This window comes from Tachyglossus aculeatus, chromosome 4 (genome assembly GCF_015852505.1).
Source record: "Tachyglossus aculeatus isolate mTacAcu1 chromosome 4, mTacAcu1.pri, whole genome shotgun sequence".
NCBI classification, from domain to species: domain Eukaryota; kingdom Metazoa; phylum Chordata; class Mammalia; order Monotremata; family Tachyglossidae; genus Tachyglossus; species Tachyglossus aculeatus.
In genome coordinates this window covers 40,632,847-40,660,372 of record NC_052069.1, presented here as the reverse complement: position 1 = coordinate 40,660,372, position 27,526 = coordinate 40,632,847, and the positions used below count along the sequence as shown (strand labels likewise).

At 43.9% G+C, this 27,526-nt stretch overlaps 1 non-coding gene across 1 annotated transcript; it reads left to right on the top strand.

Moving 5' to 3' along the window:
• The first annotated feature begins 4,219 nt into the window (after window positions 1-4,219).
• On the top strand, window positions 4,220-4,356 carry LOC119928037. Its single transcript, XR_005450996.1, has one exon. It is a non-coding gene; the product is annotated as a small nucleolar RNA SNORA7 (small nucleolar RNA).
• The last annotated feature ends 23,170 nt before the right edge of the window (window positions 4,357-27,526 follow it).

The window sequence follows — 27,526 nt, the reverse complement described above, 5'->3', positions numbered from 1 at the left end:
TAAATAAATAATGTGCAATATATAAATCATATATGGTGTCTTTTGAGAAAATCAGGCCCTCCCAGTGTTAGCTTAAAGATCACATGGCTCTAATCATCAATCATAAACTCTTGGGAATTCCTTATTCTTTCTCCTGTTCCCACTGTGTGTAAACTATTATCTTCTGCCTCATTAGACTGTAAACTCCTTGAGGGCAGAAAACACCATGTCTTGCTTCCCTTGTATTCATTCATTCAGTCTATTTATTGAGTGCACCACATACAATAGATATTCAATAGATACCTAATGGAAGCAGCATGTTGTAATAATGATGGCATTTATTAAGCGCTTACTATGTGCCAAGCACTGTTCTAAGCACTGGGGAGGTAACAAGGTGATCAGGTTGTCCCACGGGGGGGCTCACAGTCTTAATCCCCATTTTACAGATGAGGTAACTGAGGCCCAGAGAAGTTAAATGACTTGTCCAAAGTCACACAACGGACAATTGGCGGAGCAGGGATTTGAACCCATTATCTCTGACTCTAAAGCCCGTGCTCTTTCCACTGAGCCATGCTGCTTCTAGTGGATAGAGCATGGACCCAGGAGTCAGAAGATCATGGGTTCTAATTCCAGCTCTGCCACCTGTCTGCTGGGTGACCTTGGGCAAGTCATTTCACTTCTCTGGACCTCAGTGTAAAAATGACCCCCTTGTGGGACAGGGACTGTGTCGAACCCAATTTGCTAATACCTATCTAGTGCTTAGTAAAGTGCCTGGCACATAGTAAGCACTTAACAAATATCATTATTATTCATTATTATTGATTTGCCAAAAATATGGGGATCTGAGTGAGGTCACTACTCCACCTTAGTCACTGGCAGCGGTGCAAATTTTTCAGTTCGAATGCCAGCCAAAATTGGGGTGGGGATTTTTAAGAGGGGATGGGGCCTGGGAGGGAATGGGCTTTCAAGAGATAACAGGCCAGAGAGCCACTCTTCTGGGTCTTTTCAGGCCGGCCTAGGGGCTCTCAAGTGTTGGCATAGCCAGGAATAATGAGCAAAGCTGGAAGTCCAACAGGACAAGGGTGGGAACCCCGCTCCCCAGCCCCCATGGCATCTTTGGCCACTGCTGATGGGCTACCCTCAACCTAAACTCACAAGACACAACAGTCACACAGACTGACAAAAACAACTTCAAAAATCACTCTTTGTTCATTCATTTATTCATTCAATCTTATTGAGAGCTTATAGTGTGCAGAGCACTGTACTAAGCACTTGGGAGAGGACAATATAGCAATAATAATAATAATGATGATGGTATTTGTTAAGCTCTTACTATTTATCAAGCACTGTTCTAAGCACTGGGGTAAATACAAGGTAATCAGGCTGCTCCACGTGGGGTTCACGGTCTTCATCCCCATTTTACAGAGGAAGGAACTGAGGCACAGAGAAGTGAAATGACTTGCCCAAAGTCGCACAGGGGACAAGTGGCAGATCCGGGATTAGAACCCACGGCCTCTGATTCCCAAGCCTGGGCTCTTGCCACTAATCCACACTGCTTCTCTGACACATTTCCTGCCCATAAGGAGTTTACAGACTAGAAGCAGAGACAGACATTAATATAAACTTAAATTTACATTGAGATCCATATAGGTCAGGGACAGTGTCTGACCTAATTAGTGTATGCTTACCTCAGAGTTTAGAACAGTGTTTGACACAGAACAAGCACTTAACAAATACCATAAAAAAACATCCGTTTGAAACAACTTCCTCCCATATCAATGTTTTAGAAAGCCTGGCTCTTTGTCATGGAACCGAGCAGGAAGGAAATCTCAGCTCCCTCATGAAGATAACCAAATAGTCCACACCCTCCTTCTAAACAAACATCCAAGTGTTCTGGACTTTTGGCAGAGAAAATCCTTTCTGTTTCTTCCCAAAGTGGGTCATCGCTCAAAGTGTGGTAAAGTGCATTGTTTTGTCAAATGAGAAGCAGGTTTCCTAGTGGATAGAGTAGGGGGCTGGGAGTCAGAAGAATCTGCATGGTGTAGTGGACAGAGCACAGGGCTGGGAGTCCGAAGGTCATGGGTTCTAATCCCAGCTCTGCCACTTGTGTGCTGTGTGTCTTTAGGCAAGTCACCTAACTTCTCTGGGCCTCAGTTACCTCATCTGCAAAATGGGGATTGAGACTGTGAGCCCCACGTGGGACAGGGACTTTGTCCAACCCAATTTGCATGTGTCCACCCCAGTGCCTTGCACATAGTAAGTGTTCAACAAATACCATTATTATTATTAGTAGTAGTAGCGGTAGCAGTAGTAGTAGTAGTAGTCCTCCCCATCCCCCCGGCCTTACCTCCTTCCCCTCCCCACAGCACCTGTATATATGTATATATGTTTGTACATATTTATTACTCTTTATTTATTTTACTTGTACATGCTTATTCTATTTATTTTATTTTGTTAATCTGTTTTGTTATGTTGTCTGTCTCCCCCCTTCTAGACTGTGAGCCTGCTGTTGGGTAGGGACTGTCTCTGTATGTTGCCAACTTGTACTTCCCAAGCGCTTAGTACAGTGCTCTGCACAGAGTAAGTGCTCAATAAAAACGATTGAATGAATGAATAGTAGTAATCTGGGTTCTAATCCCAGCTCAGCCACTTGTCTGCTGTGTGACCTGGGGAGAGTCATTTAACTTCTCTGTGCTTCTCCCCTTCTAGGCTCAGGGCAGGCAGGGAATGTTTCTGTTATATTGTTGTCTCATACTCTCACAAGCACTTAGTACAGTGCCCTACATACAGTAAGCACTCAATAAACATGGTTGACTGATTGATTCAGTTACCTCATCTATAAAATGGGGATTAAAACTATGAGCCCTATGTGGGACAAGGACTGTATCCAACCTGATAAGCCTGTATCTACCCCAGCACATAGTACAGCACTAAACAAATAAAATAAAAAAATACTCCATCTTCCCAAGTTTAGCATCCATCACTGAGGTGCCCAGGAACCTGAAAAGGGTTTGAAATGCTTATGGATCATAAAGACATATTCAATTTTACTCTTAATAATAATAATAATAATAATGGTATTAGTTAAACACTTACTTTGCATCAGGCACTGTACTAAGCGCTGAGGTGGATGCAAACAAATCAGGTCGGACTCAGTCCCTCTCCCACGTGGCTCACAGTCTCAATTCCCATTTTACAGATGAGGTAACTAAGGACCAGAGAAGTGAGGTGACTTGCCCAAGTTCACACATACAGTGCCAAACTCTCAGTACGGTGCTCTGCACACAGTAAGTGCTCAATAAATACAATTCAATGAAGTGGTGGAGCTGGGATTAGAACCCCTGACCTTCTGACTCTTCATTGGGTGACTCTACATAATACATCTCCTATAACATACAGGTTGCAGTCTTTTGGAATCACGTGTTAAAGAAAATTTTCTCTATAATTCTCCCACTATATTCATCCCCACAAGCACACACACAGTCATTAATTCCACCGCTTCATCATACTGCACCCAGATGGGCTCACCTTGCTGGAAGAGAGTTCTCTAATTCTGCTGCCGCATTCTAGCCAGAATGTGGAGTGAAACCATAAGTTTTTATCAAAGACTGAGTGTACTGTCTTTTGGGATCAATAATAATAATTGTGATATTTTTTGAGCACTTAGTATATGCCAAACACTATACGAAGAGCTGGGGTAGACACAAGATAATCAGGTCCCACAAGGAGCTCCCAGTCTAAGTAGGAGGGAGAACAGGTACTGAATTCCCATTTTGCAGATGAGGGAACTGAGGAACAGAGCAATGAAGTGACTGGCCCAAGGTCACACAGCAGTATAGTGACAGTATCGGGATTAGAAATCAGGGCCTCTGACTCTAAGGCCCATGCTCTTTCCACTACACTATGCAGCTTCTCAAGCTAAATCCACCTTCATAGTTGGGAAAACTTTTCTGATACATCCCCTCTGGTTGTTACTTGAAGGAGTGTGGAGTAGAATCTGCATATGGTCTCTGATTGTCAGCTGTCAGTAATGAAAAAAGGAAAAAGAACCCATCTTTCAATCCTGCTAAAGGACTGGGTGTACAAGCAACTGGTGGATGAGCCGACCATTTGGAAAAGAATATTGTAAACACCCCCTTTAGACGTGAGCCATGTGTGGGACAGGGACTATGTCTGATCTGATTATATTGTATCTACCCCAGTGTTTAGCACAGTCTTTGGCACTTACTAAATTCTTAATCCCCTCTCAGGGTCATACCTGGAGAGTTTCCAGTACCTTACCAGTTTCGGCTAGGGGAAGGAGAGTCAAGCAGAAGCCTACCATTCCATTCCTAGCTTGGCCAGTGGCTAGCGAGTGGAAGGCAATCTGCTACAAGTCAAAAATCACCCATGCTGGGCAGGAGCGGCATGGGAGAGAGTCGAGGGCAGAGACTCGAGTTTACCGCACGGAAGGCGGCAATGATAAACAACATCCATACTTTTACCAGGAAAACTCTATGGATACACTACCAAAATAATTGCAGATGGAGAGTGGGGCATTCCGGGAGAGATGTGTCCATGGTGTCGCTATGGGTTGGAAATGACTTGACGGCATAAGGCAAGTTCTTAAACACACCATCAATCAATCAGTCAATCATATTTATAGAGCACTTACTATGTGCGGAGCACTGTACTGAGCATTTGGGAGAATACAATACGATAGAATTGGTAGACACAATTAATATTGATTATTTTTCACCAATCCCATCCACAACAACAGGACAAGGGGGTATCCATTGAAGCTTTGGAAGCGGTAAGTTCACAATAAATCAAAAGAAACGGTCACTCAGTCAGTTGTATTTATTGAGTGCTTATTATGTGCTTGGGAGAGTACAGTATAGCAGACACTTTCTCTGCCCACAACGGGCTTACAGCATAGAGGGAGAGACAGACGTTAATATAAATAAAAATAAATTATAGATATGAGTTTTGGAGGCAGCAAATATCAGTATATTCAAGGAGGATTTGGATAAATTCTAGAAAGAGAAGTCTATATTGTATAACTAGAGGGAAAGGCAGAGGTGTAGGAGGAACAGTTATGAATGTTAAAAGGACCAACCTTAAACTTCAGGTTGAATGTGAAGGATTTTCACCATTACACAATTCCTCCAATAATAATAATAATAATAATAATAGCATTTATTAAGCACTTACTGTGTGCAAAGCACTGTTCTAAGCGCTGGGGAGGTTACAAGGTGATCAGGTTGTCCCTCGTGGGGCTCACAGTCTCAATCCCCATTTTACAGATGAGGTAACTGAGGCACAGAGAAGTTAAGTGACTAGCCCAAAGTCACATAGCTGACAATTGGCAGAGCTGGGATTTGAACCCATGACCTCTGACTCCGAAGCCCATGCTCTTTCCACTGAGCCACGCTGCTTCTTGAATTCCCAAGCTTCCCGGGATTTCACTATCCTCCCCAGTTTCCTTCCAACCTTTCATTCACCCCTTCACCCCTCTTGGCTGGCCGTAAAGAGGAGAAATCTGTCTGGCTTTTTCAATCTACTCCCTCCACTTGCACCTGCAATTCTATCCCCTATCACCTTCTAAAAGTCCATATACCTATGGACTTCCTTCTTTCTTCCTACTTTGACTGACATCTTCAACTGCTCACTCTGATGGTTCCTTCCCTCTTTGCCTTCAAGCATGCCCACACCTCCCTAATCCAAAAAAAAATCTTCTCTGGACCCCATAACATCACCTAGCTATTATCCATCTCCTGCTTCTCTACCCTACATGCCTCCAACAGATACTATATAACCGTCAGCCACTTTCCTGCTATATGCCTAGGTCTCTCATCTGTAACGTGAGGATTAAATACCTCTTCTCCCTCCAGTTAGATTGTAAGCCTCATGTGGAACAGGGACTGTGTCACATCACATTATCTTGTCTCTAACCCAGTGCTTGGTACAGTGCTTGGCACATAGTAAATGCTAAACAAATAACAACATTATTATTATTAACTTATGCCTCCACTTTCTATCCTCTAGCTTCTCATCTCGATGGTCTAAAATCCAGTTTCCTCCCCATTTCCTCCCTCAGTACTGTTCTTTCCAAAGTCATCAGTGATCTTCCTGTTTAATTTATCCTTCTTAATCCTTCTTGACCCCTCGACTGCCTTCGACACTAAATGCCCTTTGTCTTTCTGGCACAGGCCTTTCCTGGTTCTCCTCTTACCTCTCTGACCATTCTTGTGCTAGTGGGGCTTACACCACCCCTTCCTCTACTTCCCACTTTGTAACAGTGGGTGTTCCTACCCCATCACCTAGAACCCTACCTGACACATAGTAAGCACTTAACACTGTAAAAATAATCAATCAATCAATCAGTAGTATCTACTGAGCACTTACTATGTGCAGAGCACTGTACTAAGCATTTGGGAGATTACAATACAACAGAATTAGCAGACACATTCCCTGCCCATAATGACCTTACAGTCTAGAGGGGGAGGCAGCTGTTAATATGAATAACAATTCATAATATATAATTTAAAGATATATATATTAGTGCTGTAGGGTTAGGAATGGGACAAATATCAGATGACCAAAGGTCTCAGATCCAAGTGCAGAGAGGATATAAAAGGGAAAGTGAGTTGGGGAAAAGAGGGCTTAACCCAGAAAGGTCTTTAGGAGAAGTGATCTTAATAATTTTAATAATAATATTAATTATGGTATTTGTAAAGCACTTACTATGTGCCAGGCTCTGTTCTAAGCACTGGGGTAGATATAAGTAAATCTGTTTGGACAAAGTCCCTGTCCCACGTGGGGCTTGTAGTCTAAATCCCCATTTTACAGATGAGGTAACTGAGGCCCAGAGAAGTGAAGTGACTTGCCCAAGGTGACACAGCAAGTCAATAAACACTATTGATCACAAGATTGATTATTAGTGTCCAAAAACTGGGCTAGATGGACCATCGCTTTGGCTTAGACTGGTACCCAGAAGGCATGTCACGCCTCTTCAAAAACCTCCAATGGCTACCCATCACCCGCCACATCTTCTTTTTTGTGTGCATGCCAGGCACTGAATGAAGCATTGGGTTATGCATTCATTCACTTATTCATTCATTCAATTGTATTTATTGAGCACTTACTGTGTGAAGAGCACTTAGAAAGTACAATACAGCAATAGAGATAATCCCTGCCCACAGTGGGTTTACAGTCTAGAGAGGGGTTAGATAAAGGTTGGATACAGTCTGTGTCCCTTATGGGGCTCACTGTCTTAATCCCCATTTTACAGATGAGGTAACTGAGGCACAGAGAAGTGAAGTGACTTGCCCAACATCACCCAGCAGGTACATGCGGGAGCCAGGATTCGAACCCAGGCCCTCTGACTCCCAGGCCCTTGTTCTTTCCAAAAGGCCTCACTCTGTCTTACTTGCTAGGTATCTGCTATGTTTGGTCAAATGCTTTGGATTAAAAATATTATTTAATAAAAAAAATTACCTGCGGATGAACAAAAAAATAAGGCTCCTGCATTAATGAAATGAGGTGGTTCATGTATTTAAATATGAGGTAAGTGTATAAAGTGACTCATTTCTACCAACCACAATTTAAAGCCAATGTTGTCTTGCATATACACCTTCTTTGGATACATTTAGCATTTTTTGCAGAGTCAAGTGTGTTTTTCCAACATCATGATTAGTATTTCAAAGCACCTATTGTAGGCAGAGCACTTTACTAGAGTCTTGGGAGCAATCAATCAGAGTAGAAGAATAGGTCCTTAAATCCTCACATGTGCCTATGTGAAAGGCAGCTAGAAGTATTTCCTAGTTAAAGAAAATGAGGGACCAGTTGGGATGATGATTGCGGATCTAACATCTCCCAGAGACACCAGATCCACCTGTCCAGGCTACGGAGGTCCACGGTGATTCATTCATTCATTCAGTGATTCATTCACTATGTGCAGAGCACTGTACAAAGCGCTTGGGAGAGTATAATACAACAATAAACAGTGATATTCCCTGCTCACAATGAGCTTACAGTCTAGAGAGTTTACAGTGATGGATCTAGGGGTCGCAGGGAATAGAGACTGAAGAAATCGGAGGGCAGCCACAAGAAACCCACCCAAAAACAGGGCCGACTGAATTGGAGTTGATTCTTACATCATAATAATAATGATAATGGCATTTGTTAAGCGCTTACTATGTGCCAAGCACTGTTTTAAGCACTGGGAGTTTGGGGAGGACATCCAACAGGGGTTAAGTGAAACTCTACCAAGACATACAGAAAAAATAATAATGGTATTTGTTACACACTTACTATGTGCCAAGTACTGGATACAAGCCAATCTCAGGTTGGACACAGTCCCTGTCCCATATGGGGATTATAGTCTCAATCCCCATTTTACAAATGAGGTAACTGAGGCCCAGAGAAGTGAATGACTTGCTCAAGGTCACACAGCAGACAAGTGGCAGAGCTGGGATTAGAACCCATTATCTTCTGACTCCCAGGACAGGTGCTGTGTTCGCTACACCATGCTACTTCTCTAGCGTGGTAATGAGTGTGGGCTACTGCAAAGAGCACAGACCCACGAGCTGGAGGACTTGGGTTCTAATCCCAACTCTGCTGCTTGCCTGCTGTGTGATCTTGGACAAATCACTTAACCAGTGCTTAGAACAGTGCTTGGCACACAGTAAACGCTCGACAAAAACCAGCATTATTATTACTTAACTGGTCTGTGCCTTAGTTTCCTCATCTGTTAAGTGAAGCAGCATAATGTAGAGCATGGCCTGGGAGTCAGAAGATCATGGGTTCTAACCCTGGCTCTGCCACTTGTCTGCTGTGTGACCTTGGGCAAGTCACTTTACCTCTCTGTGCTTCAGTTACTTCACCTATAAAATGGGGATTGAGATTGTGAGCCTCACGTGGGACAGGGACTGTGTCCAACCCAGTTTACTTGTATCCACCCCAGTGCTTAGTACAGTGCTTGGCACATAGAAAGGACTTCACAAATACAACAATTATTATTATTATTATTATTATTATTATTATTATTATTATTACTATTATTATTATTATTATTATTAAGTGGGGGTTGGATACCTGTTCTTCCTCCTATTTAGACAGCCCCATGTGGATTGGTACTGTATCCAACCTGATTATCACATATCTACCCCAGCACATAGGTGAGAGCTTGGCACACAATAAACCCATAACACATACCACAATCATTATTATCATTATTATTACTATTATTATTATAAATATAAATGGCTGAGAAGGAGCGTGGCTCAGTGGAAAGAGCCCGGGCTTGGTAGTCAGAGGTCATAGGTTCTAATCCCAGCTCTGCCACTTGTCAGCTCTGTGACTTTGGGCAAGTCACTTCACTTCTCTGGGCCTCAGTTACCTCATCTGTAAAATGGGGATTAAGACTGTGAGCCCATTGTGGGACAACCTGATTACCTTGTATCTCCCCCAGTGCTTAGAACAATGCTTAGCACATAGTAAGTGTTCAACAAATGCCACAATTAATTAATTAGTTAATTAATTAAGAAGGTATGAGAATGACCAGTCAAAGGCAACAGAAAAGTAAATGAGACAAAGGATAGACCATTAGCTTTTGTCTAAGGAAAAGTGCCTACTGAGGTTAGGAGATTAGTGGCTTTGGGGTTAAGTAAGATAGTCACATAACAGGAACCAGAGACAAAATAAATTAAAGTTCCAGAACAAGCCATTTTTCCCCAATGATTTTGGTGGGAAGAAAGTGAAAGAGGAAAGGACCTCTGGTCAGAGGACCTGGGATCTAATCCTGACACAGTAACTTCTCTGCTGCATTATCTGGGGCAAGTGACAACTTCTCTACGCTTCAGTTTCCTCAACAGTAAAATGAGGATTCAATACCCTGTTCGCCTTTCTACTTAGACTGTGAGCCCCGTGTGGGACAGGGACTGTGTCCAACCTGATTAATTTGTGTCTACCCCAGTGCTTAGAACACTGCTTGACACATAGTAAGTGCATAACAAATACCATTGTTTTAAAATAAGGAGCCATATCTTACATGAATGGTGCAGCTAAGCCTTTCCATTTTCATTCTGAGTCTACTGTGGGGTAGAATTCTTCTACAGCCAAGCACTATATAAAGCCATTGTGATACTCCCAAACCAGACAGATTTTTTCTTTAATGGTATTTTTTTAGCACTTATTATGAGCCAGGCATTGAGGTAGAAACAAGCTAATGTTGGACACAGTCCATGTCCCATGTGGGGCTAACAGTCTAAATCCCCATTTTACAGATGAGGTAACTGAGGTGCCGAGAAGCTCAGTTATATGCCCCAAGTCACACAGCAGACAAGTGGCAGAGCCATGAATAGAACCCAGGTCCTCTGACTCCCAGTCCTGTGCTCAGTCTGCTTCCCATTTTGTTCAGTTTCGTTGTTCATATTATTTATGAGGATCAGGGAGATCCTGTCTAGCAAAGCGGAGATTTAAGAGAGTCCACACAAAGCAGCATGAGAAGCAGCATGACCTAATGGAAAGAGCATGGGCCTTGGAGTTAGAGGACCTGAGTTCTCAGAGTGGCTTAATGGAAAGAGCCCGGGCTTGGGAGCCAGAGGTCATAGGTTCTAATCCCAGCTCTTCCACTTATCAGCTATGTGACTCTGGACGAGTCACTTCACTTCTCTGTGCCTCACTTACCTTATCCGTAAAATGGGGATTAAGACTGTGAGCCCCACTTGGGACAACCTCATTACCTTGTATCTACCCCAATGCTTAGAACATGCTTGGCACATAGTAAGTGCTTAACAAATACCATAATTATTATTATTGTCCCAGTTGTACCAAATGGTTGCTGATTAACCTTGGGCAAGATACTTACCCTCTCTCTGCCTCAGTTGTCCTATTCTCCCTTCTATTTAAACTGTGAGCCCCACTTGGGCCAGGGACTGTGACCAACCTAATTAACTTTACCTCAGCAGTTAGAGCAGTGTTTGACACATAGTAAGTGCTTCAAAACTACCATTAAAGAAAAATGAAAACAAAGCTAGACTTGGCCGTGTAGAAAGTCTGAAAGAAAGGCCCAGTTCTCTCGCTGAAGCGCTCTCAGAGATTAACAGCAAGGAATTCAGAAGGTCATGGGTTCTAATCCCCTCTCTGCCCCTTGTCTGCTGCGTGTCACTTCTCTGTGCCTCAGTTACCTCTTCTGTAAAATGGAGATTGAAATGGAGTCCCAAATCAGTTTGGACTGATTTTCCCAAATCCATCCCAATTTGCTTATATCCAATCCAGTGCTTACTACAATGCCTGGCACTCAGTAGGTGCTTAACAAATAGCATAATTATCATTATTAATTATTATTACATTGGCCCTTGACAGTAAATGGCTTCATGTGGTGGAGAGTAAAACTCCTTCCTATTAGACCTTTCTAGCAGGGTTGGTGGGACCTCAGAACTGAAACGCTTTGGTTTGAGCTATTTGGAATCAATAAAACTTTCCCTTCCACAACTCCAGCGTCCCTGGAACTGGGAGCACTCTTTCCAAAAGTTTCTCACAAGACCCAGGCAGAGGAAGATGGGCAGAGGCCCGTATTTGCATGTGTCTTGACTAGAGTTGGCTGATTTCTGTGGCAGGCATGATGGGAGGACTTTCTTAGAGAGGATATTCACATCTGGTTGGAAATTTGATACTCGCATTTGGTATTTGCCCCCACCCTCGGTTTTATAATAATAATAATAATAATAATAATAATAATAATAACAATGGCATTTATTGAGCACTTACTATGTGCAAAGCACTGTTCTAAGCGCTGGGGAGGTTACAAAGTGATCAGGTTGTCCCATGGGGGGCTCACAGTCTTCATCCTCATTTTACATGTGAGGTAACTGAGGCCCAGAGAAGTTAAGTGACTTGCTCAAAGTCACACAGCTAATTGGCAGAGCCGGGATTTGAACCCACGACCTCTGACTCCAAAGCCCGGGCTCTTTTCCACTGAGCCACACTGCTTTTATGTACTTATCTATAAAGTATATATATTATAAATTATTTATATTAATGCCTATCTCCCCCTCTAGACTGTGAGCGCATTGTAGACAGGGAACACGCCTAACGGACTGTGGTATTATACTCTCCTAAGCGTTTAGTATGGTGTTCTTCACACAATAAGTGCTCAATAGATACCACTGATCAATGGATTGACTGACTGATACATCAGGTGAGTTTGTAGCCCAGTACCCAACCCTTGAAGAGGCAGGGGAACTTTTTATCTCAGCGGCCATAAGCAGAGCAGAAACAGTGACTTTCACAATTTGGCATATGGGAGTTAAGATAATCATGGGATTATGGACATCGACTTCACTGCTGAAGCAGATAATAACCCCAAAAAGAGGAAGAGGGAAGGGAGGCATTTGAATCTTTGGGCAAATGTGACTTGCAGTTTATTATCACGTTGAAGGCATAAGTGGCAACATCTTTCCGATTTCTTTGTTTTCAGGGCTAAGGAAAATGGATAACATCGAAGTTCAGATATCTCCAGCCTGACTTCTCCCCTGAGGCAGCGGCATCTACTACAGACCTGAAGAATTCTCCTGCTCTAATTCAGCCCAGGGGGTCTTCTGTGGTTACCCACCCTAGAGGTGATGATTGCAAAAGAAAACCCACTGGGTCAGAAGGACCCAGCCTTCCGCAAGAATAACGTTTTGAACAACGGATGAGTTTGATCACAGATGTAAACCTGTAGCTGGAGTCCAACCATGCTTATTGGGAGACCTGAGATGACCAACTCTTATTTTTTTAATGACATTTGTTAATGGTTCTTTTAAGTGCTTACTATGTGCCAGGCACTAATTGCTGGGGTAGAAACAAGCTTATCAGGTTGGACACAGTCCCTGTCCCACATGGGGCCTCCCAGTCTTTAACCCCATTTTAAAGAAGGGGAAAGCGAGGCACAGACGTGTTAAGTGACTTGCCCAAGATCACTCAGCAGCCAGGTGGGATTAGAATCTAAGTTATCCCGACTCTCAGGCCCGTGCTTCATCTATGAGGCCACACTGCTTTGTTCTGTAGTGCTTGAAAATCAGGTCTCTCTGCCTTCCCAGTTGTTACTCTTGCCTTTTCAGCATCAGGTACGGAGAAGCAACATGGCTTAGCCTGAGAGTCCCAGCTCTGCCACTTGTCTGCTGTGTCACTTTGGGCAAATCTCTTAACATCTCTGTGCCTCAGTTCTCTCATCCATAAAAATGGGATTTAAGACGGTGAGCCCTCTGTGGGACAGGGACTGTGTCCAACTTGATTAGCTTGTACCTATCCCTGGCTTAGGACAGTGTCTGGCACATATAAAGCACTTAACAAATACCACAATTATTATATTATTTTGTATCTACCCTGGTTCTTAGTACAGTTTCTGGCACATAGTAAATGCTTAACATTTACCATAAAAAACAGTGAAGGTTGCCCCAAGAACAATGCAGAGGTCGATGTTGTTACGGGAAGCAACATGGCATAATGGATAAAGCACGGTCCTGGGAGTCAGAAGGTCATGGGTTCTAATCCCGGCTCCACCCCTTGTCTGGTGTGTGACTTTGGGCAAATCACTTCACTTCCCTGTGCCTCTGTTGTTCATCTGTAAAGTGGGGATTAAGACTGTGAGCCCTATGTGGGATAGGGTCTATGTCCAACCTGATTAGCTTGTATCTGCATGGCCTAGTGGCAAGAGCACAGATTGGGAGTCAGAGGTTATGGGTTTTAACCCTGGCTCCTCCACTTGTCTACTGTGTGACCATGGGCAAGTCACTTAACTTCTCTGTGCCTCAGTTACCTGATCTGTAAAATGGAGATTAAGACTGTGAGCCCCACGTGGGACAATTTGATCACCTTATATCTACCCCAGCACTGCGGCATGGCTCAGTGGAAAGAGCAGGGGCTTTGGAGTCAGAGGTCATGGGTTCAAATCCAGGCTCTGCCACATGTCTGCTGTGTGACCTTGGGCAAGTCACTTAACTTCTCTGAACCTCAGTTACCTCATATGTAAAATGGGGATTAAGGCTGTGAGCCCCACATGGGACAACCTGATCACCTTGTATCCCCGCCAGCGCTTAGAACAGTGCTTTGCACATAGTAAGCACTTAACAAATGCCATAATAATTATTATTATCTACTGCAATGCTTAGAACAGTGCTTGACACATAGTAAACACTTAACAAATACCATCATTAAGGAACCCGGGACAGCCTTGGCCAATTGCTTAGATTTCTTTACGTGCCTTTCTTAGCAAAGGCTTACAAAGTGGGCAGTGGCCGTCTCATCTTCGTTATATATACAGTTTGAAGCATTTCAATTAAACTCCAGATCAGGCCCTGGTACTGGGCCCGCTTTAATGAGGGCGAGTAATGACCTTCTGTTGCGGGTGGTTTCTGGCACACCATCAGTTTTAATTCTTCTCGATAGGTCTGCGCCCTTTGATAGTCCAGATCAAGGGTTTCCTTGAAATGTTCCCAGCCCTCAGAGGATTTTCAGGGACACCACTGAGGTGGTTTTCATCCCAGCAGCCCTTAGCGGGCCTGGTTCATCACCTGCGAGTTCTCCCTGCTCATGCCAATGATTGGAAATGAGAAGACAGAGGGAGAAAATGGGAATCCCATGTGCTTAACACTGAAGACTCGCTTCCGTGTGCTCCTAAGGGGAAGGGATATGAGGCAGATTCGATGTCAATCAGTGGGATTTACTGTGTGCAGATTAATCAGTCCATCTAGACTGTGAGCCCACTGTTGGGTAGGGACTGTCTCTATATGTTGCCAACATGTACTTCCCAAGTGCTTAGTACAGTGTGCTTCAGACAGTAAGCGCTCAATAAATATGATTGATTGATTGATCAATGGGTTTAATTGAGCACTTACTATGTGCAGAGCACAGTCCTAAACGTTTGGGAAAGTACAATACAACAGATTTGGGAGATGGAATTCCTGCCCACAAGGAGCTTACAGTCTATGGAGAGAGACAGAGAGTTCTAGGTGTGCCATCTGGGTGGAGGAGACTGCAATAATAATAATAATAATAATAATAATAATAATAATAATAATAGTATCAACGGTATTGGTTAAGCACTTACTATTTACCAAGCGTATTACCAAGTGCTACTGTAAATACATAATAATCAGGTTGTACGCAGCATGGCTTAGTGGATAGAGCATGAGACTGGGAGTCAGAAGAACCTGGGTTCTAATCCCTGCTCAGCCACATGTCCGTTGTGTGACCTTGAGCAAGTCACTTCACTTCTCTGTTCCTCAGCTACCTCATCTGTAAAATGGGGATAAGAGTGTGAGCCCCATGTGGGACAGGGACAGTGTCCAACCTGATTAACTTGCGTCTGCCCCAGTGTTTAGAACAGTGCTTGGCACATGGTAAATGCTTAACAAGCAGCGTGGCTCAGTGGAAAGAGCATGGGCTTGTCAGTCAGAGGTCATGGGTTCTAATCCCGCTCTGCCATTTGTCAGCTGTGTGACTTTGGGCAAGTCACTTAACTTCTCTGTGCCTCAGTTACCTCATCTGTAAAATGGGGATTAGAACCGTGAACCCCACGTGGGACAATCTGATCACCTTGTATCCCCCCCAATGGTTAGAACAGTGCTTTGCACATAGTAAGTGCTTAACAAATGCCATCATTATTATTATTATTATTATTATCAAGGCCTGCTGCTTCTCAATAAGTGATCAATAAATACTATTGATTAACAGTTGAATTTTCTACTCTTGTTCCTGCTCTAATTAATGCTAGATTCTAGACTGTAATCCCCCTCTAGATTGTAAACTCATTGTGTGCAGGGAATGTATGTGTTTATTGTTATATTGTACTCTCCCACGAACTTAGTACAGTGCTTTGCTTACAGTAAGCGCTCAATAAATATGACAATGAATGAACAAAATCTTCCTCTGTAGGGTTCTGTAGGGAGGACATGAGGTACTACATGTTTCTGATTTGTACTTCCCAAGTGCTTAGTACACTGCTCTTGCTCACAGTAAGCGCTCAGTAAATACGATTGAATGAATGGATGAATGGAGAACGTCATGATAAATATTTACCAGAAAAGAAGCTGTCAACATAGAGTGTACCTATCACTAAATCTTTGGTTTTTCTACTCTTCTTTAGCTCTAATGCACACTGACTGGTATCTGAGGTTCAATATGCTCTCCTATATCCTCCATAATATTAATAATAATAATTATGGTATTTGTTAAGCACCTACTATGTGTCAAGCACTGTTCTGAATGCTGGAGCAGATACAAGTTAATCAGGTCAGACACAGTCTCTGTCCCACATGGGGCTCACATTAGGAGGGAGATCAGGTCTTGATCTCCCTTTTGGCTGTCTTCCTGCTGCTGACCCTAAACATGACCTGCACACCCAGTTTTTCTACACAGCATGGCTTTGGGCAGAGAACCAGCCTGTCCTAATGGATAGAGCACAAGCCTGAGAGAAAGAGGGACCTGGGTTCTAGATCCCGGCTCTGCCCCTTACCTGCTATGTGACTTTGGGCAAGTCACTCGACTTCTATGTGCCTCAGTTACCTCATTTGCAAAATGGGGATGAGTCTCATGTGGGACATGAACTGTGTCCAACGTGATTATCTTGTCTCTACCCCAAGCTTAGTACAGTGCCCGGCTTATAGTTAGCGCTTAACAAATACCATTTAAAAAAAAAAAGAGCTGAATTCCTGGCAGTTCACCTGGCTGCTTTTGAGTGTCATTGCTGCCTGCTCCTCCAGATTTCAGACAGTCATTTAAAAGTAATGCTTCCTTGTGCCTTTTCATTCCTCAAACAGTTCTTACATGCAACATGAGGAAGGTTTATCAGGAAGGGTATCAGCAAATTCTGTGAGCTTTACTGCAGTTAGATGGCATGAGCACTGAATTGAAAAAGCCTTAAAAATTGCCATCAATCATTTGATATACGTACATAGTGATCTATATTGATATGGCTCGAGCCACCATCTGAAATGGTTTGTCTTTCATTTTACCCTTTATATGGGGGTTATTTCCGTGCACTCCACTTATAACAGACATGGTTATTATGGACAATTGGTTATAGTGGACAAAAACTGATTTCCCAAACCAAACATATTAAATCCAATACATTTTTCATAGGTTATAACAGACAGAAACCTTGGTTTCAGCTGACATTTTCAAGGGGCTTTAATGGCTTTACTACAGGACCCTGAAGAGGGAAAAGAGAGTTGGCAGGTATCGAAATGAGATGAGGGAACACAAAAGGTTTCATTTCTGACAAAATAATTGTCCGAGAGTGGAAACGATTTTGGAGTTAACCCCTGGGGTGCCACCCAAGGAGGCGACAGGAAATCCTTTACCCTTGCCCCTTCCTAACCCGCTGGCTGAGAGGTTTCGTGTCCTATCAGATGCCGAGCTTTATGGTGTTTGGTGGCAGCTGTAAGTCAAGGCTAGATGTACTGTTTTTGATGAGGCCTTCCCTTTTGAAATAAACTTAGCCCAAGCTCAGCCATCATCGCTATAATGTTCAGTGAAATGATGGACGACGTAAGCCCTTGAAGCTACCTAAACCAACCGTCCCCTTCTTGCAGTTGGAGACCATTTACTGGCTTGAAAACGTAGAGGCAGGGGGATGGACTCACTGACCCCTCTAGGACCTTCCCAGCATTCTAATTATGTCATGCTCTGTGCTCCTGTCTCCCACAAACCTCAGTAAATGCCCTGTCCTATCCGCAACAGCACGTAGAAATATCCCCTTCCAAGATTCTTCTCCTGCCTTGCTGCCTGAAGATTTTCTGACAGAGTGGAATGGAAACCCATTTGTTCGATAGGATATGAAGTAATCTTCATTTACACAGTTTACGCGCCCACTTTTAAACAGAGTAAACGGCTGGTGGCTTTACCCCATCTGGGCCCATATTCTGTTCTCTCCCATCTTGACTGGAAAAAGAAGACACCCACTAGAACGGTCTTGGCAAAAGTTAAGGGCCTGTGTCAATCGGGTCTCCATAAGGGGTAGATTAAAATGAAACAGACACCAAGTTTCTAGAGCACTATGGCTCCCCAAAACAATCATGACTATTGTTTGAGCATCTTTGGAAGTCTTCCAAGTCCTCTCCTCCATCTAACATTTCCGTGACTGAGGAAGCAATATCTCTCATCTTTGTCTCCTTGCTTCCATAAACTCCTAGAACACAGTCCCTTGGGACTATGGTTTGTGGGTGCTCGGAATAGCTGCAAACACAGTGATTGATTGAAAACATTCAATCATCATTAGCATTTACCTAGCTCTTAGTGGGTGCAGATCACTGTATTCAGCACTTGGGAGAGTAAATTCATGACACCTTTCCCCTAGTTCCCTCCTTCCCTCTTCATTCTTGCACATAAACCAGGCTTCTTGTGAAGTTCAATTGCTCTTCCTCTTCTTACCAAAGGCCTTGACTTCTGGTTAGTCTAGCACTAAAGGGAGCATCTTAAGGGGAGGGAGTTGCAGACAGGAAGGACGTAAGCAATAGGTCGGTGATGAGGTGGATAAGAATGAGGTACAGTGAGTAGGTTGTCTGAAGGAGAAGAAAAGTGCGTGAGCAGTAGTGTCATGGGAAAAGAGCGAGGACAAGAACTGTTTGAGGTCTTTAAAGCCATTAGTCACAGAGTTTCTGCTTGATGTGGAGAGGAATGGGCAATCAATTGAGGTTTTTGAGTAGCAGGGAGATGTACGCATGGCCTAGTGGATAGAGCATGGAGTGAAATGTGGACCGGTGTGATGAGAGAAACTAGAGACAAGGAGGAATGGGAGATGTCTGAAGCAAAAGTCGACTAGGGCTATGGCAAGTACTTGGACCAGAATGGTGGCAGTTTGGATGGAGAGAGGACAGGGGGAAATTTTTGGATTGTAAAAGGGAGGTCTGACAGATTTGGTGACAGACGAGAGAGAGAGAGAGAGAGAGAGAGAGAGAGAGAGAGAGAGAGAGAGAGAGAGAGAGAGAGAGAGAGAGAGAGAGAGAGAGAGAGAGAGAGAAGGGTCAAGGATAATACCAAGACTGTCTGTTTGAGAGATGAGGAGGAGGATGGAGTTGTCCTCGGTCATGGGAACGTTAGGTGGAAGAGAGGACTGGGTAGCTTTCCAAAGATGCCCAAATTCATTCAATTGTATTTATTGAGCACTTGCTGTGTGCAGAGCACTGTACTAAGTGCTTGGAAAGTACAATTCAGCAACAGAGACAATCCCTGCCCACAACAGGCTCACAGTCTAGAAACAATCATAATAATAATAATAATTGTGATATTTGTTAATACCAGGCAATGTACTAGGAGCAGGGGTGAAAACAGGCAAATCAGGTTGGACGCAGTCCCTGTCCCATGTGGGGCTCACAGTCTTCATCGCCATTTTACAGATAAGGTAAACGAGGCACTGAGAAGTTGGGTGTCTTCCCAAAGTCCCACAACAGATAAGGGGAAAAGCCAGGATTAGAACCCTGGATCTACTGACTTCTAAGTAGAACACCGCTTAATTCTACTCCTTGGGAAGGTGGGACAGATGAGCCTCGCAAAATGGTGGGGGGTGTTTTTTGACTCCTTCCCGGAGGGCAGTGGTTGGCATCCATCCGTCAGTCCATCGCCTGCAGCTATCCATCTGCTTTGCCTAGAGAAACAGCAAGCTTCACAGCTCAAGGTATATTTTGGAACTAAACAGGTGCTGTCAGTTTGACAGAATACTACCTTTCATTCTACTCCCATAACATCAAACCGGTATTTCTCTGCACTGGCAAGGAAGGAGCACAAGTGGCTCACAGCCAGAAGAGCAGCACAGTGAGGCAAACTCTCCACCTTGTATTCTTCCCTGGCATGTCAATAAAGTTGTCAGACCCACAAGCAAAAATAGCTAAATGACCCGACAGAGCCCCACCTCCCTAGTCTGGAAGGGGTTTGCACTTTAGAAAGCAAATTACTTGGACCATAAATTCTGGGCTATTGCAAAACTCTTTGAAACAATAAATAGAAAGTTGACAACAGCAGCTCTGACAGCCTGTTCTCTGGTATTTGTGTGACTGGAAGGTAAGAAGTAAAATCAGAGTCAAAGAGATTCCAGATAGGAAATGTATTTAGGAAAGCGAAATGAGGAACAAGGTAGGTCTTTTAAGGTTGAGGAAACTTGTTCTCTATTAACCATCACAGGTTATTTAGCCATGTCAGTAGGCATGAAATACTTTCAGGTTTGCATTTGCACTAGCTGAGCTAAAACTCAGGGTGTTCCAGGGCTGCCTCCCCAAAACAGACAGAGCTCCTCATGTTTGGTAAACCCCCCAAGACTGATCTTTTTTGTGGTATTTATTAAGCATTTACTATGTACTACGCACTATACTAAACCATCGGGCAGATACACACCACTCAGGTTGGACACATGGAGTCCACATTCTTAATCCCCATTTTACAGATGAGATAAATGAGGCACAGAAAAGTGAAGTGACTTGTCCAAGGTCACACAACAGACAAGTAGTGGAAAGAGCCCGGGCTTGGGAGTCAGAGGTCGTGGGTTCTAATTCATTCCTTCATTCAATCATATTTATTGAGCGCTTACTGTGTGCAGAGCACTGTACTAAGCACTTGGGAAGTACAAGTCGGCAGCATATAGATACGGTCCCTACCCAACTCTGCCACTTGTCAGCTGTGTGACTTTGGGCAAGTCACTTAACTTCTCTGTACCTCAGTTCCCTCATCTGTAAAATGGGGATTAAGACTGTGAGCCCCACGTGGGACAAACTGATCACCTCGTATCCCCCCCGAGCGCTTAGGACAGTGCTTCGCACATAGTAAGCGCTTAACAAATACCAACAAATGACAAAATCAGGATTAGAACTCAGGTCCTTCTGGCTCCCAGCCTCATACTCTGCCCACTAGGCCACCCTGCTTTCAGAGCAGTTTTACAAAGAAATTATTCCTTTCTTAAGACTACCACCGATTTACCTCCAATTTTCATGGAGTTGGAGCCGCGGTGTGCCTTCTCTGCTTCCCTCTGCTCTGCTCGCAGCAAGGAAATAAACTATGTCCTTTTCATGGGGATTTGCTGGCAGGAAAAAGAAAATCTGCCTAGAAGCACCCCTAGACACTCGTAAGTACCTCCTGGGTAGGACCAGAATCCCACCACTGACCCCATACCACTAACTCCATTTACCCCCAAATTTCCTAGATCTGGAAGCCCAGGTCCTGAGCAAGCATGATGCAGCTCACCTTCGTTCTCCTGATCACCTGTCCCTAAAAAAAAGGCTCTGAACCTCAGGCAGGGCCTGGGGAATATTTTCTGCTTTGCCTCCCACTTGTTTGCAGCTCATCACTGGGTTTCAAAATATACTGATACTCTACCAAGCTTTTAAACGGAGGACAGCACTTTTCTCCCACTCCAAAGTCCTGCAATCACTAACAGACTGCCCTTCTACCTCCATCTCCTGCAGATTCTGTGATCCCCTTCCCCTGAATTTGTGCTTTTGCTACAGAAAGGGTTCAAGACTGGCAGTCAGGAGACCTGGAAAAAGAGAATCTGCTGCCATGAGAGGCAAGCTACAACAGATATTCAGTGCCCACTATAGCCACCCTCCCGCATTCAGGACTAGATGGGTCACATCTTTGGCGTCGGGGACTCAACAGGCAGCTTTTCCCACCAATCAAATTGTGGGAACACTGAAATGAAAGATTTTCCCCCTAATCAGATCCTGCCTGGGGGAGCCAATCAGAGGAGGGGTGGGAGGGAATCGAAAACAATATTCTAATTGGAGGAATCCGAACATTTAGAGTCAAAGAAGCTTTTCATTTGGAGGGAGTTGTGCATTAGCAAGCCTCAGATTCATCATGTACCTGTTTAAAGCAGTACTAGGGAGAGGTTTCAGAAGGCAGCACTGACAAGAACAGCCTTCAAGGCCTCTGCCCCCAACCAAGGAAGGCCCCAGGGAGCCATAATGGGCAAGGTGGCAGTGGTGATTAGAAGTAAGATTCCAAAAGCAGTCATCTGAGGTGGCTGGATACCCCCTGCTGCAAGCTGCCCGGCACTAAGTCACCACAGCAAGACCTGATGGAAAGAGCACAGGTTCCAGACTCAACAGACCTGTTTTCTAATCCCATCCCCACCACTGCTGTGCGACTCTTGGCAAGTCTCTTCACTCCTCTTTGCCTCAGTTTCCTCATCTTAAAATGGGGATTAAGTACCTATTCTTCCCACTTAGACTGTGCCCCAACACTATGTGAGACAGAGATTGTGTCTGACCTGATTATTTTGTATCTATCCCAGCGCTTCGTAGAATGTCTGACACTTAGCGAGCGTGTAACAAATACCAAACTTATCATATCACTTACCAGTGTCAGAGCAGCAATGTATCTCACAGTGGTGAGGAATTAGAGTCTAGCATACCAGAGTATTTAAACAGATGGGGGATGGGGCAGACTGGAGCCTCTCTTTTCCATTTCTGTTAAAACCTTTGCTTGACTCAAGACACACTCCTTTAAGCCTGGCCTAATTATTTTTCTGAATTTCCATCTTTACTGGCTGATTGCACCTGCACAGTCAAGGGGGATGGAGAATTGAACAATTACCCAGTTGATTTGCTCCATATAGATCACCCCGTCAGCTAATTCAGGCTAAAAAATCCACATCGGGCCTGAATTATCCATTAAAGTGGTCTACAAGGATCAAATCAATCAGATCACTGTTTGATTTCCCATCATCAATCGTATTTATTGAGCGCTTACTATGTGCAGAGCACTGTACTAAGCGCTTGCCTGGGCTATGCAGTGGGCAAGCTAACAGACTGTGGTACTTAAGGAAAAATGCTTTTTAAAGAAGGAGAAAAATGACGAGCATCTCTGACACAGGGTTTGGTAAAACTTGATTTATAACTACAGTGACCATATTTTCTAGAGTTGAGTGGGATTGGGGAGTGGGATTAGGGAGATTAAGAGATTAGGGTGTGAGGAGGGGGAAAGATCGGTGGGCGGTTGGGGAGAGAGGAGAGACAACCAGAGATGCTGAAAGAGACAAAGAGGAAACTGGCAGGAAAGGATGACAATACTATTAGTAATATTTGTTCAGTGCTTACATTGTGCCAACGTTGTAAATACTGGGGAAGAAACAAGACTACCATGTCAGGCTTAGTCCCTCTCCCACATGGGGCTCACCATCTAAATAGAAGGACTCCCCCTTTTGCAGATGAGGAAATCGAGGCACAGAGAAGTTAAGTGAATTACCTAAGGTCATACGGCATACAAGTGGCAGAGCTGACATTAGAACCCAGGTCCTCTAAGTCCCAGGAGAGGGCTCTATCCCCTAGGCCACACACACACACACACACACACACACACACACTTGTTGTGTGACCTTAACTTCTCTATGCCTACATTTCCTCACCTGTAAAATGAGGATTCAGTACCTGCTCTCCATCCTATTTTCACTATGAGCTCCATGTGGGACAGGGGTGTGTCTGACCTGGTAATCTCGTATCTATCTACCTCAGCGTTTAGTTCAGTGCCTGGCACATAGTAAACACTTAAATATCAATATTATTATTATTATTATTATTACCCTTTCCTGTTAGTTTTCTCTTGGTCTCTTTTAGCATCCCTGGCTTAAAAAACACCATTTTTATTATTATTATTACCCTTTCCTGTTAGTTTCCTCTTGGTCTCTTTCAGCAACCCTGGCTTAACAAATACCTCTACAAGTGCTTTATAAACGTTATATTATTACTATTATTATTATTATCATAAGTAGTAGTAGTAGTAGTAGTAGTAGTAGTAGTAGTGCTCTACTACTCCCCCTCTATACTGTAAGATCATTGTGGGCAGGGAATGTGAATATTTATTGTTATATTGTACTCTCCCAAGTGCTTAGTGCAGTGTTTTGCACAAAGTAAGCTCTCAGCAAATACGATTGAATGAATGAATGAATGAATAGTAGTAGCAGTAGTAGTAGTATTTGAGAAAAATGGTGCAAGTTAACTTTGCTTCAGGTTTTCCACTCTGGTGAAAGAATTAGTGGAGGGAATTTAGAACCGTTGTTAACACAGGGTTTGGGGTTATACATAAATGCCATTTTTCCTCACTATTCTTGCCCCAAATACCATGGATATTGAAGCCTTGATTGAATTTACCAAATATCTTTTGGGTTTAAACCACTTAAAATAATTTTGGCAACTTCCTGACCATGCTCACATTTCCCTCTGTTCAAGGCACCCCATAGTGGAATGGTGTGGCTTGGGATATTTAGAACCCAAGCCAGACAAGGGCACTCTGCAAATTCAGGAGAAAGAGAGTGAAAGAGAGCACTAAGGTAGGTCAAAGAATGTGAAGAAGTGAGGTGGAAGGTGAGAAAACAGGTGGGGAGAAAAAAGAGAGAAAAGAATGAAGGAGGAACAGAAAAATGAGGACACAAAGAGAAGGAAAAAGGAAGGTCAGAGGATAGCAGATGCACTTTCTTCATAGTCAAACATGTCTATTCTTTAGGTTTTTGGAGAGAAAAATGTGTTTCACATGGATGCGTCAGACCCCTTATTCTGGACTGAACTTAGGATGTCTGTTCTCCTTTTCCTTCTGGTGATGAGAAGTTAAGAGCGAGGTCAGATAAAGGTCCTAATGGGCCCAGGGAAAAAGAAAGTGATAGTTCTCCTCAAGCCAAAGCTTGTCCCCTTTCCATTCTCTGTGGAGCACACATAAGCAAGCCCCTGCCTTCTAGCAGATGTTTCCCTTCCCAGGAGCCCCAGGGCCTATTTTGACTCCTGGGGGATAGCTGTGGTGAAGATCAACTGTGAGAAGACTGACAGTAGAGGCCCTGTTCGATCCTCAAGGAAGTGGGGAATCCAGAACTACCACCTTTTGTCCTATGGTGAAAGCTGCCCCAATCATTCAGTCATATTTATTGAGCACTTACTATGTGCAGAGCACTGTACTAAGTTCTTGGGAAGTACAAATCGGCAACATAAATAGACGGTCCCTACCCAACAATGGGCTCACAGTCTAGAAGGGGGAAACAGACAACAAGTAGACAGGTGTCAATACCATCATAATAAATAGAAGTATAGCTACATACACATCATTGATAAAATAGAGTAATAAATATGCACAAATAAAATAGAGTAATAAATACACCTAAATATATACAAGAGCTGTTGGGAGGGGAAGAGAGTAGGGCAGAGGGAGGGGGGCGATGGGGAGGGGAGGAGGAGAGGAAAAAGTGGGGTCTCTGTCTGGGAAGGCAGAAGAAGCATGGACTGGTGGATAGAAGAGCACAGGCCTGGGATTCAAAAGGACCTTGGTTCTAATCCTGGCTCTGCCACTTGTCTGTGGTATGACCTTGGGCAAGTCATTCAATTCTCTGGGCCTTATGTATATATTTATAAGTCCATTGATGCCTGTTTACTTGTTTTGATGCCTGTCTCCCCTCTTCTAGACTGTGAGCCTGTTGTGGACAGATTGTCTTTATTTGTTACTGAATTGTACTTTCCAAGCACTTAGCACAGAGCTCTGCACACAGTAAGAGCTCAATGAATACGATTGAATGGATGAATGAATAATTACCTCATCTGAAAAATGGGGATTAGGACTGTGTGTTGTGAGCTCCATGTCGGAGAAGGACTGATTAGCTCATATCTACCCCAGTGCTTAGTATAGTGCCTAACACGTAATAAGCACTTGACAATACCATAAAAATTTTTAACAAAAATCTCCCAAATCCAATCTACCTCTACCTCAAAATCTGTGTGCCACACCCTCAGAATCACAACAGGGTTCTGAGCAGTTTCCTCTGAGAAAATCCATGACTCCTGGGTCAGGAGGCTGTGCTAGGGTCTCTAGTCATTCCATCAGTCAGTAGTATTTATTGAGCGCTTACTGTGCGCAGAGTACTGGGCTTAAGAGAATCTAGTATAACAGAGTTCGTAGACATGTTCCCAGTGAACACCACTATTCAATTCCAAGAGAGAACTATGATGCCCTGTTATTCCAATCTCATACCTAAGACCGAGCCCTTTCCGCACCAAAAACCTGGGCCCCAGAATGTCTGTCCATTAACGGAAAGACTCTTGAGTGGACCAACCAGATCTGACCTCACTATTGCACCTAAATAGTTGTTCTTGTGGATTGCTGTGTCTTTTCTGACAGCCTTTTGGGACAGAAGATCACTCTCCCCCAACATCAGGAGCAGCGTGGCTCAAAGAGCCTGGGCTTGGGAGCCAGAGGTCATGGGTTCTAATCCCGGCTCCACTGCTTGTCAGCTGTGGGACTTTGGCCAAGTCACTTAATTTATCTGGGCCTCAGTTACCTAATCTGTAAAATGGGGATTATAACTGCAAGCCCCATGTGGGATCACCTGGTCACCTTGTATCCCCCCCAGAGCTTAGAGCAGTGCTTCACACATAGTAAGCGCTTAACAAATACCATCATTATAGAGAAGCAGTGTGGCTCAGTGGAAAGAGCCCAGGCTTGGGAGTCAGAGGTCAGGGGTTCTAATCCCGGCTCTGCCACTTGCCAACTGTGTGACTTTGGGCAGTCACTTCACTTCTCTGGACCTCAGTTACCTCATCTGTAAAATGGGGATGAAGACTGTGAGCCCTGTGTGGGACAACCTGATCACCTTGTATCCCCCCAGCACTTAGAACAGTGCTTGGCACCTAGTAAGTGCTTAACAAATGCTATCATTATTATTCAAAGCTTTATTAAAGGCACATCTCCACCAAGAGGCCTTCATGGACTAAGCCCTCATTTCCTCTCCTCAAACTCCCTTCTGCATCACCCTTGCACTTAGATTTGCATCCTTCATTCAGCACTCCTTCAGTCCCATAGCACTTATGTGCATATCTGTAATTTATATTAATGCCTTTAGCCCCCTCTAGACTGTAAGCTTGTTGTGGGCAGGGAACGTACTTACCAACTATATATTGTACTCTCCCTTGCACTTAGTAGTCAGTCAGTCAATCATATTTATTGATTGCATACTGTGTGCAGAGCACTGTACTAAGCTCTTGGGAGAGTACAATATAACAATAAGCAGACCCATTCCCCACCCACAATAAGCTTACAGTCTAGAGGGGGAGACAGACATTAATATAAATAAACAAATTACAGATATGTATATGAAGGGCTGTGGGGCTGGGAGGGGAGATGAATGAAGGAAACAAGTCAGGGTGATGCAGAAGGGAGTGGGAGAAGAGGAAAGGAGGGCTTAGTCAGAGAAGTTCTCATGGAGGAGATGAGCCTTCAAAAAACTTTTTAACAGGGGTAGAGTCTTTGTTGGATATGAGGAGGGAGGGCGTTCCAGAACAGAGGCAGGATGTGGGCAAGAGGTTGGCAGCAAGACAGATGAGATCAAGGGACAGTTAGAAGGTTAGCATTAGAGGAGTAAAGTGTGTGGGTTGGGTTGCAGTGGAACAGTGGAAAGGTGGGGGGGGGGGGCAAGGTAATTGCTTCAAAGTCAATAGTGAGGAGTTTCTGTTTGATGCAGAGGTGGATGGCTCTCAACACTCTCTGCTACTCTCCCATCCTTCCCATCAGTATCCTCAGAGGAGCTCTCCTCCCTCCTCTCTAGTGCTACTCCGGCCAC